Source organism: Puma concolor, chromosome B4 (assembly GCF_028749965.1).
Source record: "Puma concolor isolate L17-30 chromosome B4, mPumCon1.1.hap2, whole genome shotgun sequence".
Taxonomy (NCBI): Eukaryota; Metazoa; Chordata; class Mammalia; order Carnivora; family Felidae; genus Puma; species Puma concolor.
In genome coordinates, this window is record NC_141673.1 from 117587188 (window position 1) to 117602176 (window position 14989).

At 38.5% G+C, this 14989-nt stretch overlaps 1 protein-coding gene across 1 annotated transcript in view; it reads left to right on the plus strand.

Moving 5' to 3' along the window:
* ODAD2 (outer dynein arm docking complex subunit 2) overlaps window positions 1-14989 on the plus strand; it is a 180470-nt gene that overhangs the window by 33187 nt on the left and 132294 nt on the right. The window lies entirely within an intron of this gene.

Consider the following 14989-nt stretch of genomic DNA (forward strand, 5'->3'; position numbering starts at 1 on the left):
TATTTTAATTCCTTTCCCAAAAAGGTATATTCTGCTTCCACATTTATTGTATGTTTCTTTCAAATAAGGGTAGTAAAAATCCCTGTTATTATTTAAGTGTGCACAGGGGAAGGTCTTACTACCCTGAGGATAGTAAGGTTACTTCTCACGGAGCAGCCAGGCTGCCTGGTACCAGCCCTCTCCCCTGGGCCACAGTAACCAGCAGGTATTGACTTGCCATCCTTTTACAATTTGTGGTATGGTGTGGTGGCAAGAGCATGGAGTTTTGAAGTTGTACTACAAATAAATTTTAGGCCGTGTCACTTAGCAGTGTGGCTTTTGGTTATAGTTTTGAGCCTTATTTTTCTTAACCCATGGAATAAAATTAATACCTGTCCTGTAAGATAACTTTAGCATTGGAAATACATATTTGAAAGATGCAGCATAGTGTTTGGTACATTGTAGTTGCTTAAAATATGTATTGGTCCATTTCCATTACTCTCAACATATGTGAAAACATGTTACATAATAATGGTCTATATAATGTATTTAAGACTTGGATGGGGGCAGGGCAAGACAAATGATTTGCCAAAACCCAGATGAATGTTAATAGATCGTTGATATTGATAATGTCTAGGTAGGCCATGTCTAAAGCTGTAGTTCAGAAGCACTTGTGAAAATAACATTTTTACTTAGGTCTTAGTTTCCTCTAGCTTCCTAGGTCTTTGATCAGATGAACCAAGGGCATTTGCCAGTGGCTTTGCATATGTAAAGGTGTGTATGTGACTCCCAAAGTACTTAAGGATACTTTCCTGGTGCCTTTGAGGTCCTTCCAAGCTGACAGGTAAGATAGTTTATGTGAACATTTTTGTGAATTCGACAAAAGTCTTCTGCATGGACACAAGATTGTACCTGAAAAAGTTCTTTTTGCAAGAAAAATATGCTCCTTTTCTTAGCATGGCCCCAGCTGCAATTCCCTGCATTTCTCAGAAAAAAAATTTCTATGTTTTCCTGAATCCTGAATCCCAAGAAAACTTAGTCAAGAAATTGGGAAATTGGGAAAAAGTATTCTAATTCTCCATTGCAACATAGATTTCAATGGCCAAACTGGAATCTGGGCAAGCAGATGAAATTTTCATCATTAAAAAAGGATATGAGCTTCTGTGAAGCAAACCTTAATGCCCACCTTGGCTATGCTTTTGAAGACCTCCTAACAATTTGACCAATGTCAATGCAAAATGCAAGATGCATTTGACCAATGTCAATGCAAAATGCGTTGCAAAATGAAGAATTTTTTGTGTGTGTCTGGTGTATTTGTCATGAAACAAAAATCAAGACTATTGGAATAGACAGTTAATGCTTTGATTTAAAACTTAATTTAAGAATAATATCTTATAAATAGTAAATATTTTTATATCATCTTTCAATATTTAAAATGACTTCCATTTGGCATTTATTTGTGGTAATGTCTCCCTCTTTTAGTGTTATCAGCTATCAGGTGGAGATCATTTTTACATGTTACTGCAATAGATGTACTTTGTTTTTTTAATGTTTATTTAGTTAATTTTTGAGAGGGGGGAGGGGCAGCAAAAGAGGGAGAGAGAGAATCCCAAGCACAGAGCCCAATGTGGGGCTCAATCTCACAAACCGTGAGATCGAACCTGAACTGAAACCAAGAGTCGACGCTTAATTGACTGAGCCACCCAGGCACCCCTGGTTTGGGTATTTTTTTTAACAGAAAAACCTCTGAAATTTTTAGTATCTCTATCACAAAAAGTGACTTACTGTTTATTATTATGGAAATTCTTCACCATTATGGTCGTCATTAATACCTAAAAACATTTAAGTAAAATTTGGGGAAAAAACATGGAATAGCTTACTATTTTAAGAATTCCACAGAATTGGGAGGGAATTCTGATTTCTTATTCTCTGATCTTGAATATTCATGTCTCTGTCGGAAATTTAGAAACCCTATCTGGAGCACAGGCTGGAGTTCAAACTCCATGGTCGTGCACAACCCCTTGGCAGGCGTCTTTGTACACAAACCATGCAGTCAACACAGTGGCCCCACTGAGCACACATAGCACCAACGTCCAGACTCAGGAGACCTTCCTGATCCTTTACTGAACCATGGATCTTCCCATGATCTCTCCTGTCTTCATAAAGCACATGTCACTCTGGGGGAAAAATGGCATCAGAGAACTTTGCCACCCCACACTTAAGTAGCTTGAGCCAGATGGACATTGTGGCTTGGACATACCTTTTTGGAAGGAGATTGGAAGAGCCCTGGTGTTTTTCCAAAGAATTCTTTTCTATTAACTTTATTTCCTAGGGGCGCCTGGGTGGTGCAGTCGGTTAAGCGTCCGACTTCAGCCAGGTCACGATCTCGCGGTCCGTGAGTTCGAGCCCCGCGTCGGGCTCTGGGCTGATGGCTCAGAGCCTGGAGCCTGTTTCCGATTCTGTGTCTCCCTCTCTCTCTGCCCCTCCCCCGTTCATGCTGTGTCTCTCTCTGTCCTAAAAATAAATAAAAAACGAAAAAAAAATATTTCCTTAGTCAAAGGAAATAAAGACTCAACAGGGAAGATGCATGGATGGACCAGGAGGCAGACTAACAGAGCAGTCTTCCATGTTGGAAAGACTTTAATGGAGTCGGTGTTCTACTAACTCAGTAGCCTTGAGGGAGTTGGCTAACCTCTCTAAACTTCAGTTTTCTCATCGGTCAAGATGGCAAAAGAAATGTTCTCATGTTTTAGTATTATTATGAATATTAAGTGAAATCTAACATATGTAAAGTGCTTAACAGAAAGTACTCAATACTTGTTAGCATTAATAATGATTTCTATTACATATTATTACTGTAGACAACATATGGTATGGAATCTTCTTGACTTGCACAGCTGGCCCTTCAATTTTTGCTTCACATTTTCTAGCAACCAATAAAAGGGAGGAAATGCAGTGAGTTAATACAGTGAGGGAAATACTCTTACCATCATAAGGTAAAAATGGCCCAGTTGCCAATGTGTGTAACTGATCCTGGTACTAAGAGCAGAAAGAATTTTCTCTCTGAGGGCTTAATGGAGCAGACAGTGAGTGTGGTAGTGAACGACATCCTTAATAATAAGCTCCCAGTGAACATGGCAATGAGAGTTTCTCATAATAGCCTGACTATTGAATAACTATCTTGAGTTTTTCAACTATTTAGGATAAGTCTATATAATATTAGGCCAGAAAGGGATGCACTGTTTCTGTCCCAGAACAGCTAAGGAAAACATGTATTGATGAAGTGCTACTTAAGCTTGCACAAGTTATTCATCAATAAATCATGTGCAAATGTGATACTTTTGGCCAGACAGTAAATTGCTGGGAATTATTATAGTTCCCACAGGTAGATATTCTTAACATAGCCAGCAAAAGAAAAAGTATATCTACAAGTGGCTTTGGGCTTTTTGACACAGATAAATGTTTTATATGGGGACACAAAAGGATATTAAATGTCCAAGAAATTCAAAATTGAATGTCTCTAGATAATCTCAAAATAAATACACCTGACATTTTAATTTGCAAAATTATGCCTTAAATGTAGACTTACACTAGCAAGAAATGTTAATGTTGAACCGACTTTCTACTTACCATTTTCCAAGTGATTGCTGAAAAAAATTCGAAGAGCTCATTAATACCCAAACAGGTCAATGAACTGTAGCTTGTTATTTATCCAGAGCTATGAGCTCAGATCTTGGCATGTAAGTAAAGGGAGTTTGTATTTAATTATTTGGCTTTGACATACATTCATTTCAACTTACAAGTTTTATGTATGTATATATTCTTTTAATCTGGATTTTTAGAACACAATTTAATTTTTTTTTTTAATTTTTTTTTTCAACATTTATTTATTTTTGGGACAGAGAGAGACAGAGCATGAATGGGGGAGGGGCAGAGAGAGAGGGAGACACAGAATCAGAAACAGGCTCCAGGCTCTGAGCCATCAGCCCAGAGCCCGACGCGGGGCTCGAACTCGCGGACCGCGAGATCGCGACCTGGCTGAAGTCGGACGCTTAACCGACTGCGCCACCCAGGCGCCCCAGAACACAATTTAATTTTTAAACTAATGAAGACTTTGCATTTTTACTCACCAACCTTCCAACTTCTCCCCTCCCCCCACACACGGAACTGATGACTCTATGCCCTAATTCTAAATGAAGCAATAAACCACCTCTTCAGCTTCCTTAGTGAGAAACACTTACATTCTGCCTTGTTATCTTTATTGTTCAGCTTGTCTGTCGCGTCAGTTACTTGAATGGAAAGACCGAATTAAACTCATTGCTGTGTCTTGCAGGGTGCCTAGCCAGTGAGCACAGGCTTGCCTCTCCAGCCCTCCGCTTAGAAAGTGTGATGGGGAGAGAATGAGGTTCCCAAGGGGCTGGGCTGTGCTGTGCTGTTCTTCACGCTCAGCTCCTTGAGAGCAGTTTTTCCTTCTTCTGAGCCAGAGCTGTTCCTCCTGCTGTTCACGTCTTTCCCACCTTCCCTTACTTTCCTCTCTCCTCCTTTTCCTGCTCCCTTTCTCCTTGTAGATATGCTATTTTATTGCTGTATTTGCTAGCTTTATATGGATATTATTTTCTCCCCTGGCCAGGGCTGCTTTAAAATCTTGCAATAAAATGTTTCGCTTTGGATCTATTCCAGTGACTGGGAAGATGGTTCAAGTGTATGTCCCACAGTAATCTGTAAAGGTAGTGTGAAAATAATTCTGCAAAGATACAGAAGCTTTACCCATTACTAAGTCAGTTATATGGAGAACCTCTTTGTGCAATAGGAGGAGAGTTGCTGAATTTTATTTTGTTTGGAAATGTGGATTTATTAGTCACAAGTATTAAATGTTATAAATTAATACAAACAGGTTCTCTTCAGTAAAGTGAGATAAAATATTGAAAGGTTGTCACCATAAGTAGATCTGCATTTCATACACCTTAGTGTAAGTATCATTAAACTAAAGACTGAATTTCTGGACACAGGGTTGCAAGCCTACGAAATCCATTTTCTATGTGGATTGAAGGAGGTCTGGGTCTGGAACTCAATACTACACGATAAGTAAATCCAAGAGAAAACTGAGGAGACTATAGAGTGATGCCAAGAATGTGGTTGGTCAGATTTTAGGTAGTTGGAAAGGATTTCAGAGGCTGGGTCTAGAATCATGCTTTATCTCCCCCATAGGCATTTCCTTGTCACTTGAGGATAAGATGTCAGTGTTGTCCTGGCATCAGCTCCAGGCTCAGATGGGGGATTATTAGCAAGCAGGTTTGTAGACATCTGCCCCTCCTCTGATGTGCTTCATTCAGCTGGTCTTATTCCTGAGTCCTTGCGGCAGGCAATAATGGAAGAATCTAGGGTTAATCCCCAGGGCCATTTCCCCAGTTGTGACTCCTCCCTGCAGGATGCCTCTTTCTACACCTGGGATTTTGATCAGAGTCCAGCCAGGGGACCAGGATGATGAAAGCAATGCTTTAGAAAGCATTGTCCAGCAGCAGGTGGTATGTAGAATGAATCGGAGTGGGAAGAGGCAGAAGGCCAGTGACAAGGGGGCTTCGAATAGGATAATGTCCTTGGAGGCAGCAAAGAAATGGATGGGAAAGAAAGCAGGCCAGTTTATGAGGAGGCTTTGGTTGGGGCAGATGAAGTTTGAAGAGAGTGAAATACCCAACAGAAACTCCTATACCATAGTTGGAAATAAAGGACTGTAGCTCACAATATTCATTAGAAATTGGGGCGCCTGGGTGGCTCAGTCGGTTGAGCGTCCGACTTCGCTCAGGTCACGATCTCACGGTCCGTGAGTTCGAGCCCCGCATCAGGCTCTGTGCTGACAGCTCAGAGCCTGGAGCCTGCTTCAGATTCTGTGTCTCCCTCTCTCTCTGGCCCTCCCCCCATTCATGCTCTGTCTCTCTCTGTCTCAAAAATAAATAAATGTTAAAAAAAAATTTTTAAAAAAGAAATTGAACTACTGCTTCAGGAGCCCAGGCAATGAATGAATGTGTGGGGCATGTGGGCTGGGTTTGGTTTTTTTATTCATGATCAAATAGGACCTCTTAATAGCTAATCAGAAAGCAGCTGCCTCCCACTCAAGTTAGTACAACCAAAGCAATATTTTTAGATCAAAATTCCAATGCTACACTGACAGTCTTTCCATAAATGTTAGTTTGCCATCTTACAAACAGATTGCTTCATCGGCCTTTTTAAAAAAATACTTAAGGAAAGTAACATTTTATTTGGTAATTTTACACCATCAGCTAGTAGGGAAAAAAAACTAAAGAAAGATGAATAGGAAAGTTTGAAGTAAAAAGAGAAAAAGGTTTATTTTTAAAATAAGTTTCCTTCCAAATTGAAAACTCCTACACACGCAAACCATAAGGCGCTAGCTATGAAATCAGGGAATGATGGGCTTTTTAATCTAAATTCATAAATGTGGTATCATTCTTGCATCTGAGACCATGCGATCATTGTTCCTGAGTCCCAGGGGATGGTGACGTTATCTGAACATGTGTCACTCCATGGAGAATGGCTCTCATCGGCTGCTGAGTGGCAGCTTATGATCACAGCTGGGCATATTTATCCTCTCCCTACCTCCCCCCCCCACCATGTGTAGGTGAGGGGTAGTTCCTAATTTATTTATCGTATGTGATCAAATTCATAAAACACTGGTGTTGATTTCACCTTTCCTGTGAGCTGGGGGTCTTGCTTGTTATTCTTCTGTTCTGTTATGTATTCACAAATTCATATTTCTCAGACCATGAAAGGTGAAGGTACTTGGTGGCTCCCCCAGCTTAGCAGTGACCAGGACCCTACTTCACAGTAACTTCTCAAAGAATCACCTCAGAAATTCCACAAGCCTTCCCAAGAGACACTCCAGGCTCCGTCCTTGGCATGTTTTAGATTTCCACTCTGGAAGGGAATTTGCTCCAGAGACATTTTGAAATTTTCAAAACCTTTGTTAAAGAATACTTTTGTGGCGTTCAATTCCTTAATCATCTTTCATGAACTGATTAAACACACACACACACACACACACACACACACAACTACCTTAATTGGTTAACAAGTTCTTCTAAGTGGTAATTGGGACTTATATGATTTTTCATTGCAGGAATTTGATGTACTTTGCAATCAATTATAGTTAATTAAATTCCTTTCCCATTACTCGGGTTTTGGGTATGGAGGGGTAGGTAGTGTGATCCTTGTTTCATTGGTGGAAAAGCTGAGAAATAGTTCACTCTGGCCCACACAGAAGGCAAGGCGGCTGTGGGCCAGGCTGGCGCCCAGGCCTCTATCTTTATTGCCCGTTGCCTGGTTATTCTGTCCTTCTGTCAAGAAATTCAGGACCCAGAGGGCCTGCAGACCTTGCTGTTGTATGTTCATATTTTCTCTCCCTTGGTTTTCTTCATTTAAGTAAGAGACTAATTAAACAGAGCATTTCTTAACAAAGGAATTCAATGTTCATTTTTGGAAGGCGGTATGAGAGTGTGCTCTTTTGCTAGGTTTTACTTAAAGAGATGGAGAAGACTATGATAGTATGGTGTTATTCATGCTCAACAGAATCTTTCAAAAATAGAAGTAATGTTCACTGTTTATGTATGCAAATAAAAGCCAGTAAGAAAGGAAAATTACTACCACCTTCCTGAGAAATGGTCTTTAAGTTAATACATATGGTATTATATTGATGTGGGTTAACTTTAAAAAAAAGTCTCCATGACATTAAGCGTAGGAGTTTTGTGCTTTAAAAAACAAACAAACAACCCCCCACTATCTGTTAGAAATTATGAATATTTTATATAAATTTTTTAAATGTTTATATGAGAGAGAAGGGGGGGGGGGCAAAGCATGGGTGGGGGAGAGGCAGAGAGAGAAGGAGACACAGAATCTGAAGCAGGCTCCAGGCTCTGAGCTGTCAGCACAGAGCCCAATGTGGGGCTTGAACCCGTGAACCGTGGGATCATGACCTGAGTCAGAGTCGGATGCTTAACCAACTGAGCCACCCAGGCACCAGAAATTACAAATATTTTAAATTGCATCATCTAAAAAAATCCCTACTTAGCAGAGTTTGCATTTATGTTTTCTTAAATAATTCAGCGTAAGACAACACAATTTAAGTATTTGGGTTGAGATGTGTGTTAACTTGTATGTTTATATATTGCCCACAAAAAATTTATCCCTTTTTATTTTTATTATAAAGAAGGCAATGAAAATAATGGAGAGGCTCTCATCTCCACAGAGGAATCTGTACTCCACAAATAAACTAATAACCTTAGTTATAGTTTTTGAGCTATAAATTATTTTTGCCTCTTGACTATCATAAACAAGAGTGGAGAAGGGCAAAGATAATTGGGTAAGTACAATAATATAATGCTACTAAATCATAATAGTTTATACCACCATTAGCTAGCATTCATTATATAACCACATCAACTTAACTGCTGAAAAACAACAATATTAAAAATCTCCAGGGAGGTCTTTTAAGCCCTATCTCATTCATTCATTCATTCATTCATTCATAAATGGACACTGTAAGCTCACCCAGCTAGACCATAATTATATATTACACATTGCCCATCTAGCTATTCGTAAGATTTTTGATTGGAAAGAATTTTGCCATCTAAGTTTTATGTGACGTTCTGTTTAGTTTTATGTAATCTGGAAATGTAATAGATCTTTGGGGGGAATGTGTTGCCTGATGTATTTGCAGCAACACTATTTTTTGTTCCTCAAAGTACACTTTCCCCCAAATTGATTTGAGAGGCTAAATAAATTGGAGGAAAGTAGTGTTGCCTAGTTCCCAGTTTATATAATGCTCTAGACTGCTTTACCTTTTTTTTTTTAAACATTTACTTATTTTTGAGAGACAGAGACAGAGATAGAGCATGAGCAGGGTAGGGGCAGAGAGAGAGGGAGACACAGAATCTGAAGCAGGCTCCAGGCTCTGAGCTGTCAGCACAGAGCCCAATGCGGGGCTCTATCCCACAAACCGCGAGATCATGACCTGAACCAAAGTCGGATGCTTAACTGACTGAGCCACCCAGGTGCCCCTAGACTGCTTTGATTTTTATTCTAAAAACACATAGTCATGTCCTATTATAGAAGTTTGCACACTGAAGAATTTATAAATGTGAGGGTTAAGGAGTAAAAGGTATCAGATTTGGTATAAGTGATCTTTCATTTTGCATGTATACACTTCTGTTGTACTCATTTTTAGAAATTGCATATTTGTAGGAGAAACATTAAAGCCCAGGTCCATTTTGGTCCACTAGCCTTTGCTCTTCCCACTGGCAAGGGCTGCACCCCTTTACCCACCCCTGCTGTCTGGTAGGTGTGGCCTCCTGATATTTCTGTGACACATATGGCTGAAGCCTGTGTTTCTCTTCTAGTCCTTCCTTATCTCCCTTCGGTACTTAAAGTGCTAAAATCTTATGGGGGCTCCTGGGTGGCCCAGTCAGTTGAACATCTCACTCTTGGTTTTGGCTCAGGACATGATCTCACGGTCATGGGATTGAGCCCTGAGTCAGGCTCTGTGCTGATGACATAGAGCCCACTTGGGATTCTCTTTCTCCCTCTCTCTCTGCCCCTCCCCTGCTAGTGCTCTCTCTTTCTCAAAATAAATAAACATTAAAAAATAATATTAAAATCTTATAAAAATAACCCATTAACACATACCCTTGGTGAATATTTAAGCCATGCCAAAGAATAAAAGGGAAAGACCTTTTCCAGATGTTTCATATATATATATATATATACACACACACACATACACATGTGTATATATATATATATATATATACACACACATATATAATTTTTATACACAAAATGAAGTCATACTATATTGCTCTATATTTTGCTTTTTATATTTCGTGTTTTCTTGGTGATCTTCCATATCTGCCACAGTCCTTTTAATTACCACATAGCATCTTATTATATGTATGTATCAATAATTTACATACCAGCTCCCTTACTGATAACTTTTTCCCTTGTCCCCGATGTCAATTTTTATTATTACAGTGTTGCTGAAACAAATATTTTTATGTATTCTTTGGATACGTATACTGTTTCTGTAGGATAGAGTCTTTTTGATGTGGAATTGCTTGGGTCAAAGACTAGGTACATTTAAAATTTCAATAGTTCTAAGGTGGAGGTGTTGTTCAATGGGTATAAAATTCTAGTTTCACAAAATGAAAAAGCTCTAGAGAGCCCTACGACATAGTGCTGATAGTTAACAATACTGTATTGTGCATTTAAAAAAATGTAAGAGAGTATTTGATCCTATGGTAAGTGTTAATGCCACAAAAAGGGAGGAGGCATGAGAAAACTTTTGGAGGTGATGGATGTGTCTGTTACCTTGATTGTGGTGATGGCTTCACAGGTGTATGCATATGCCCAAACTCATGAAATTGTGTACGTTAAACATGTACAGTGTTTTTGCATATGATTTCCTCCTCAATAAAGCTATTTTAAACAAGAAAGAATATATGCCAAGGAAAGTTTGAGAGGTACTACATTGAAATTTTTTAAATTTCAAGAGAAGTAATAAATCAACCAAGCTTGGATTATGTGAAAAAGTTTTTGATAGTTCCTGACACAAAGCAAATGTCAATTTACACTCAATTAGTAATATGCCAAACAGAATGAAATCAGCCAGGCTCCTAAAAAAACAAAACAAAACAAGGGCCCTGATGCCCAGGTACCATTCATGGAGGTTTTAAACAGATTGCTCTGAAGTGGGGTCTAGGCATCGATCGTCTTTAAAATCTTTACAGGGTATTAAAATAGTTTACCTAAAAATAATATTCATTGGTACAAATTCTCACTAATCTACAGTCTCTTTTTATGTTTTATTTTGGCCAATTCTAATCGGGATGGGAGAATGTATGTTGTGTGAATTTGCATATTCCTGATCACTAATGAGGTTGGTAAATATTTTCATGAGTCTAAACGCCATTGGATTAGATACCTTGCCTATTTTCCTGTGGTTGTCTTTTGATTATTAATGAAAATTAGTCCTTTGTTATATTATTTGTAAATATTTTCTCTCTGTCATGTCTTTTTATCTGCTCTTTTGTTTGGAAACTTTAAAATTGTACATTAATAAATATTTTGACTGTTTCTTTCCTGACTTAAGAGTTTTGTGTCTTAGGAGCTGGGAAGGTTTTTCTGAAGCCATTCCAAGAGAACAGAATTTTTTTCTATTTCCTTCTGATAGTTTTATAGCTTAAAAAAATGTTCAGATCTTGATCCCAACTGGATTTCACTTTATGTATAGTGTGAGGTAGGGATCTAATTTTTTTTTCTTTGATGGATTGTCAGTTGTATCAACACAGATTATTGGTTCATCTACTCTTTCTTCTAATGATCTGACATGCTGTCTTTATTGAATAGTCATCTCATATGTGAGAATTTGTTTCTGGATCTTTCACTATTACATTGAGTTATTTGGATGCGCCCATGCCAGTTCCATGCTATTTTAATTACTGTAACTTTCATATATTTTAATATTTGATTGGCCAGAGAGTTTTCTTAAAAATTTTAAAACTACTTCTTGCATATTTTCCATTCCAGATCATTTTTAGAAAAACTGAAAATCAAGTTTAAAAAACTTAAAAATGCTGTTGGGGATTTTGGTTGGTCTACATGAATGTACAAATTACTTTTGGATAAATTGCAGTTTTTTCAAGTTTTTATTTAAATTTCAGTTAATGACAGTGTAATATTAGTTTCAGGTGTAGAACTTAGTGATTCAACACATATACAACACGTGGTGCTCATCAAAAGTGCCCTCCTTAATTCTCATCACCTAGTTAATCCATCTAACCCCTCCACCCCCTCTGGTAGCCATTAGTTTGATCTCTATAGTTAAGAGTCTGTTTCTTGGTTTTCCTCTCTTTTTTACCCTCTATGTTCATTTGTTTTGTTTCTTAAATCCCACATATGAGTGAAATCATATGGTATTTGTTTTTCTCTGATTTATTTCACTTAGCAAAATACTCTCTAGCTTTATCCACATCATTGCAAATGGCAAGATTTCATTCTTTTTGATGGCTGAGTAACATTCCATAGTGTGTTTGTATACACACACACACACACACACACACACACCACATCTTCTTTATCCATTCATCAGTCGATGGACATTTGGGCTCTTTCCATAATTTGGGTATTGTTGATAATGCTGCTATAAACTTCAGGGTGCATATATCCCTTTGAATTAGTGTTTTTATATCCTTTGGGTAAATACCTAGTAGTGCAATTGCTGGCTCGTAAGCAATTTTAACTTTTTGAGGAGCCTCCATACTGTTTTTGCACAGTGGCTGCACCAGTTTGCATTGCCTCCAAGAGTGCAAGAATGTTCCCCATTCTCCACATCCTTGCCAACACCTCTTGTTTCCTGTGTTGTTAATTTTAGCCATTCTGACAGGTGTGAGGTAATGTCTCATTGTAATTTTGATTTGTATTTCCCCGATGCTGAGTGATTTTGAGCATCTTTTCATGTGTCCTTTGGCCATCTATATGTCTTCTTTGGAGAAATATCTGTTCGTATTTTCTGTCCATTTTTAAATTAGGTTGTTTGTTTTCTGGGTGTTGAGTTTATACATTCTTTATATATTTTGGACAGATACTAACCCTTTATCAGATATGTCATTTGTAAAAATCTTCTTCCATTCAGTAGGTTACCTTTTAGTTTGGTTGATTGTTTTCTTCACTGTGCAGAAACTTTTTTTTTTAATTAAGTCCCTGTTTTATTTTTGCTTTTATTTCCTTTGCCTCAGGAGATCTCTCTAGTAAGTAACTGTTACAGCCAATGTCAAAGAGGTTACTACCTATGTTATCCTCTAGGATTTTAATGGTTTTCTGTCTCACATCTAGGTCTGTCATCTATTTTGAATTTATTTTTGTGTCTGGTGTAAAAAAGTGGTCCAGTTTCATTTTTTTACATTTAGGTCTCCAGTTTTCCCAATACCATTTGTTGAAGAGACTGTGTTTTTTCCATTGGATATTCTTTCCTGCTTTGTCAAAGATTAATTAACCATATAGTTGCGGGTTTGCAGTTTTTAGTAAAATTGAGTTATCCTATTCAGGAACATAGTATGGCCATTCATTTATTTTTAAATTTTTGTGAATTGTATTAAAACTTAATAGCTTCTTTTCCATATATTTTCAACATATTTCTTGTGAAATTTACTCCTAGATATTTTTGTTATTATTATTTTGCTAATACTAGCATGGGAACATTTAAAATTTTTTTTTATTTTTTATTTTTATTTTTTATTTTTTTATTTACTTTTTATTTTTTAATATAATTTATTGTCAAATTGGTTTCCATACAATAACCCAGTGCTCATCCCAACAGTTGCCCTCCTCAATGCCCATCACCCACTTTCCCCTCTCCCTCACCTCCATCAACCCTCAGTTTGTTCTCAGTATTTAAGAGTTTCTTATGGTTTCCCTCCCTCCCTCTCTGCAACTTTTTTTTTCCCCTTCCCCTCCTCCATGGTCTTCTGTTAAGTTTCTCAGGATCCACATATGAGTGAAAACGTATGGTATCTGTTTTTCTCTGCCTGACTTATTTCACTTAGCATAATACCAAGGGATATAGGAATGCTGATGCTAGGGGCACATGTAGCCCAATGTTTAGAGCAGCACTTTCAACAATAGCCAAATTATGGAAAGAGCCTAAATGTGCATCAACTGACAAATGGATACAATTTAAAAAATTTGTAATGTTTATTTATTTTTGAGAGTGAGAGAGAGCACAAGCGGGGGAGGGGCAGAGAGAGAGGAGGACATAGAATCCAAAGTAGGCTCCAGGCTCCGAGCTGTCAGCACAGAGCCCGACATGGGGCTTGAACCCATGAACTGAGAGATCATGACCTGAGCCAAAGTCAGAGGCTTCACAGACTAAGCCACCCAGGCCACCCTTCATGGGAACATTTTTCAAATTACACATTTTGATTTGTTATTCTTAGTGTATGAGGAGTTACTAATTTTTGAATGCTGCCCTTATATCTGGTCACTCTACTGAGCTATTTTTATTAATTATCATAATTATTCAGTGTATTCTTCTGAATCTTTTTAGGAATGCAGTTATATTTGCTACAGATTTTTCCTCACTGCAGTGACTAGGGCATTCCAGCAGATTGTCTATGTCTGTAAATGTTCCATGGGTATTTAAAAGGAATGCGTAGGGAATGCTTGTATTGTTCCTTACCCATTCCTAATAAAAATTCTCAGCAAGCTTGTAATACAAAAATCTGAGTCTAATTTCTTTTTTCTTCTGGAACAGTATTTTCTTACTTTCTTTCTTGGAGATCTCTTGAGTCTCCTCTCTTGAGTCTCAGGTTTATGAGTGCTGAATCATCAGGATAAAATAGGTTTGCAAATAAACAGAAAGCAAAGCAATATACTTTACTACCTTGACTTAACATAGTCATATGCCACTCTCTTTGAGCATTGAGTTTTTCCCATTCCTGAGCCTGGGAGATGAGAGTATGTGTAGGCCAACCTCTGTGCTGGATGCCAGGCCCTCTGTCATCATTAATAAACAGTCACTGGCAGAGCTTCACTTTTCTTGCTCTCTGAGCAGCATGTTCGGAGGCAAAAATGCCGAGAACATTGAAAGCCAGCTGGATAGCCGTGTGATGGCTGTGTCACCTCACTGGGTCTCATCCACTGCCCCTTGATTGCAGACAGTGGGGAACAGAAGAGGAGCCTCCACTCCTGATTGCGCCTCTGCCTGCCTTCTCTTCCGGTCATCATGTGGGACTCGGACAGTAAGCTCCAGATGGTGGCCCTGTGAGCATGGAGCCCATCAGAGTTTCGTCTACTAGTTTTATAGTCTCCTTTTCTGAGCCAATTTATTTGAAGTCTTTATGACACATGATGAGTCACCTTGAGCTCTCCATCCCGGTTAGCTCTTCTCTGGAGAGCTGCTCTCCACGTGTCCCACTTGCCCTGTCTAGCCAGGGGCCTCTTCAGCCAG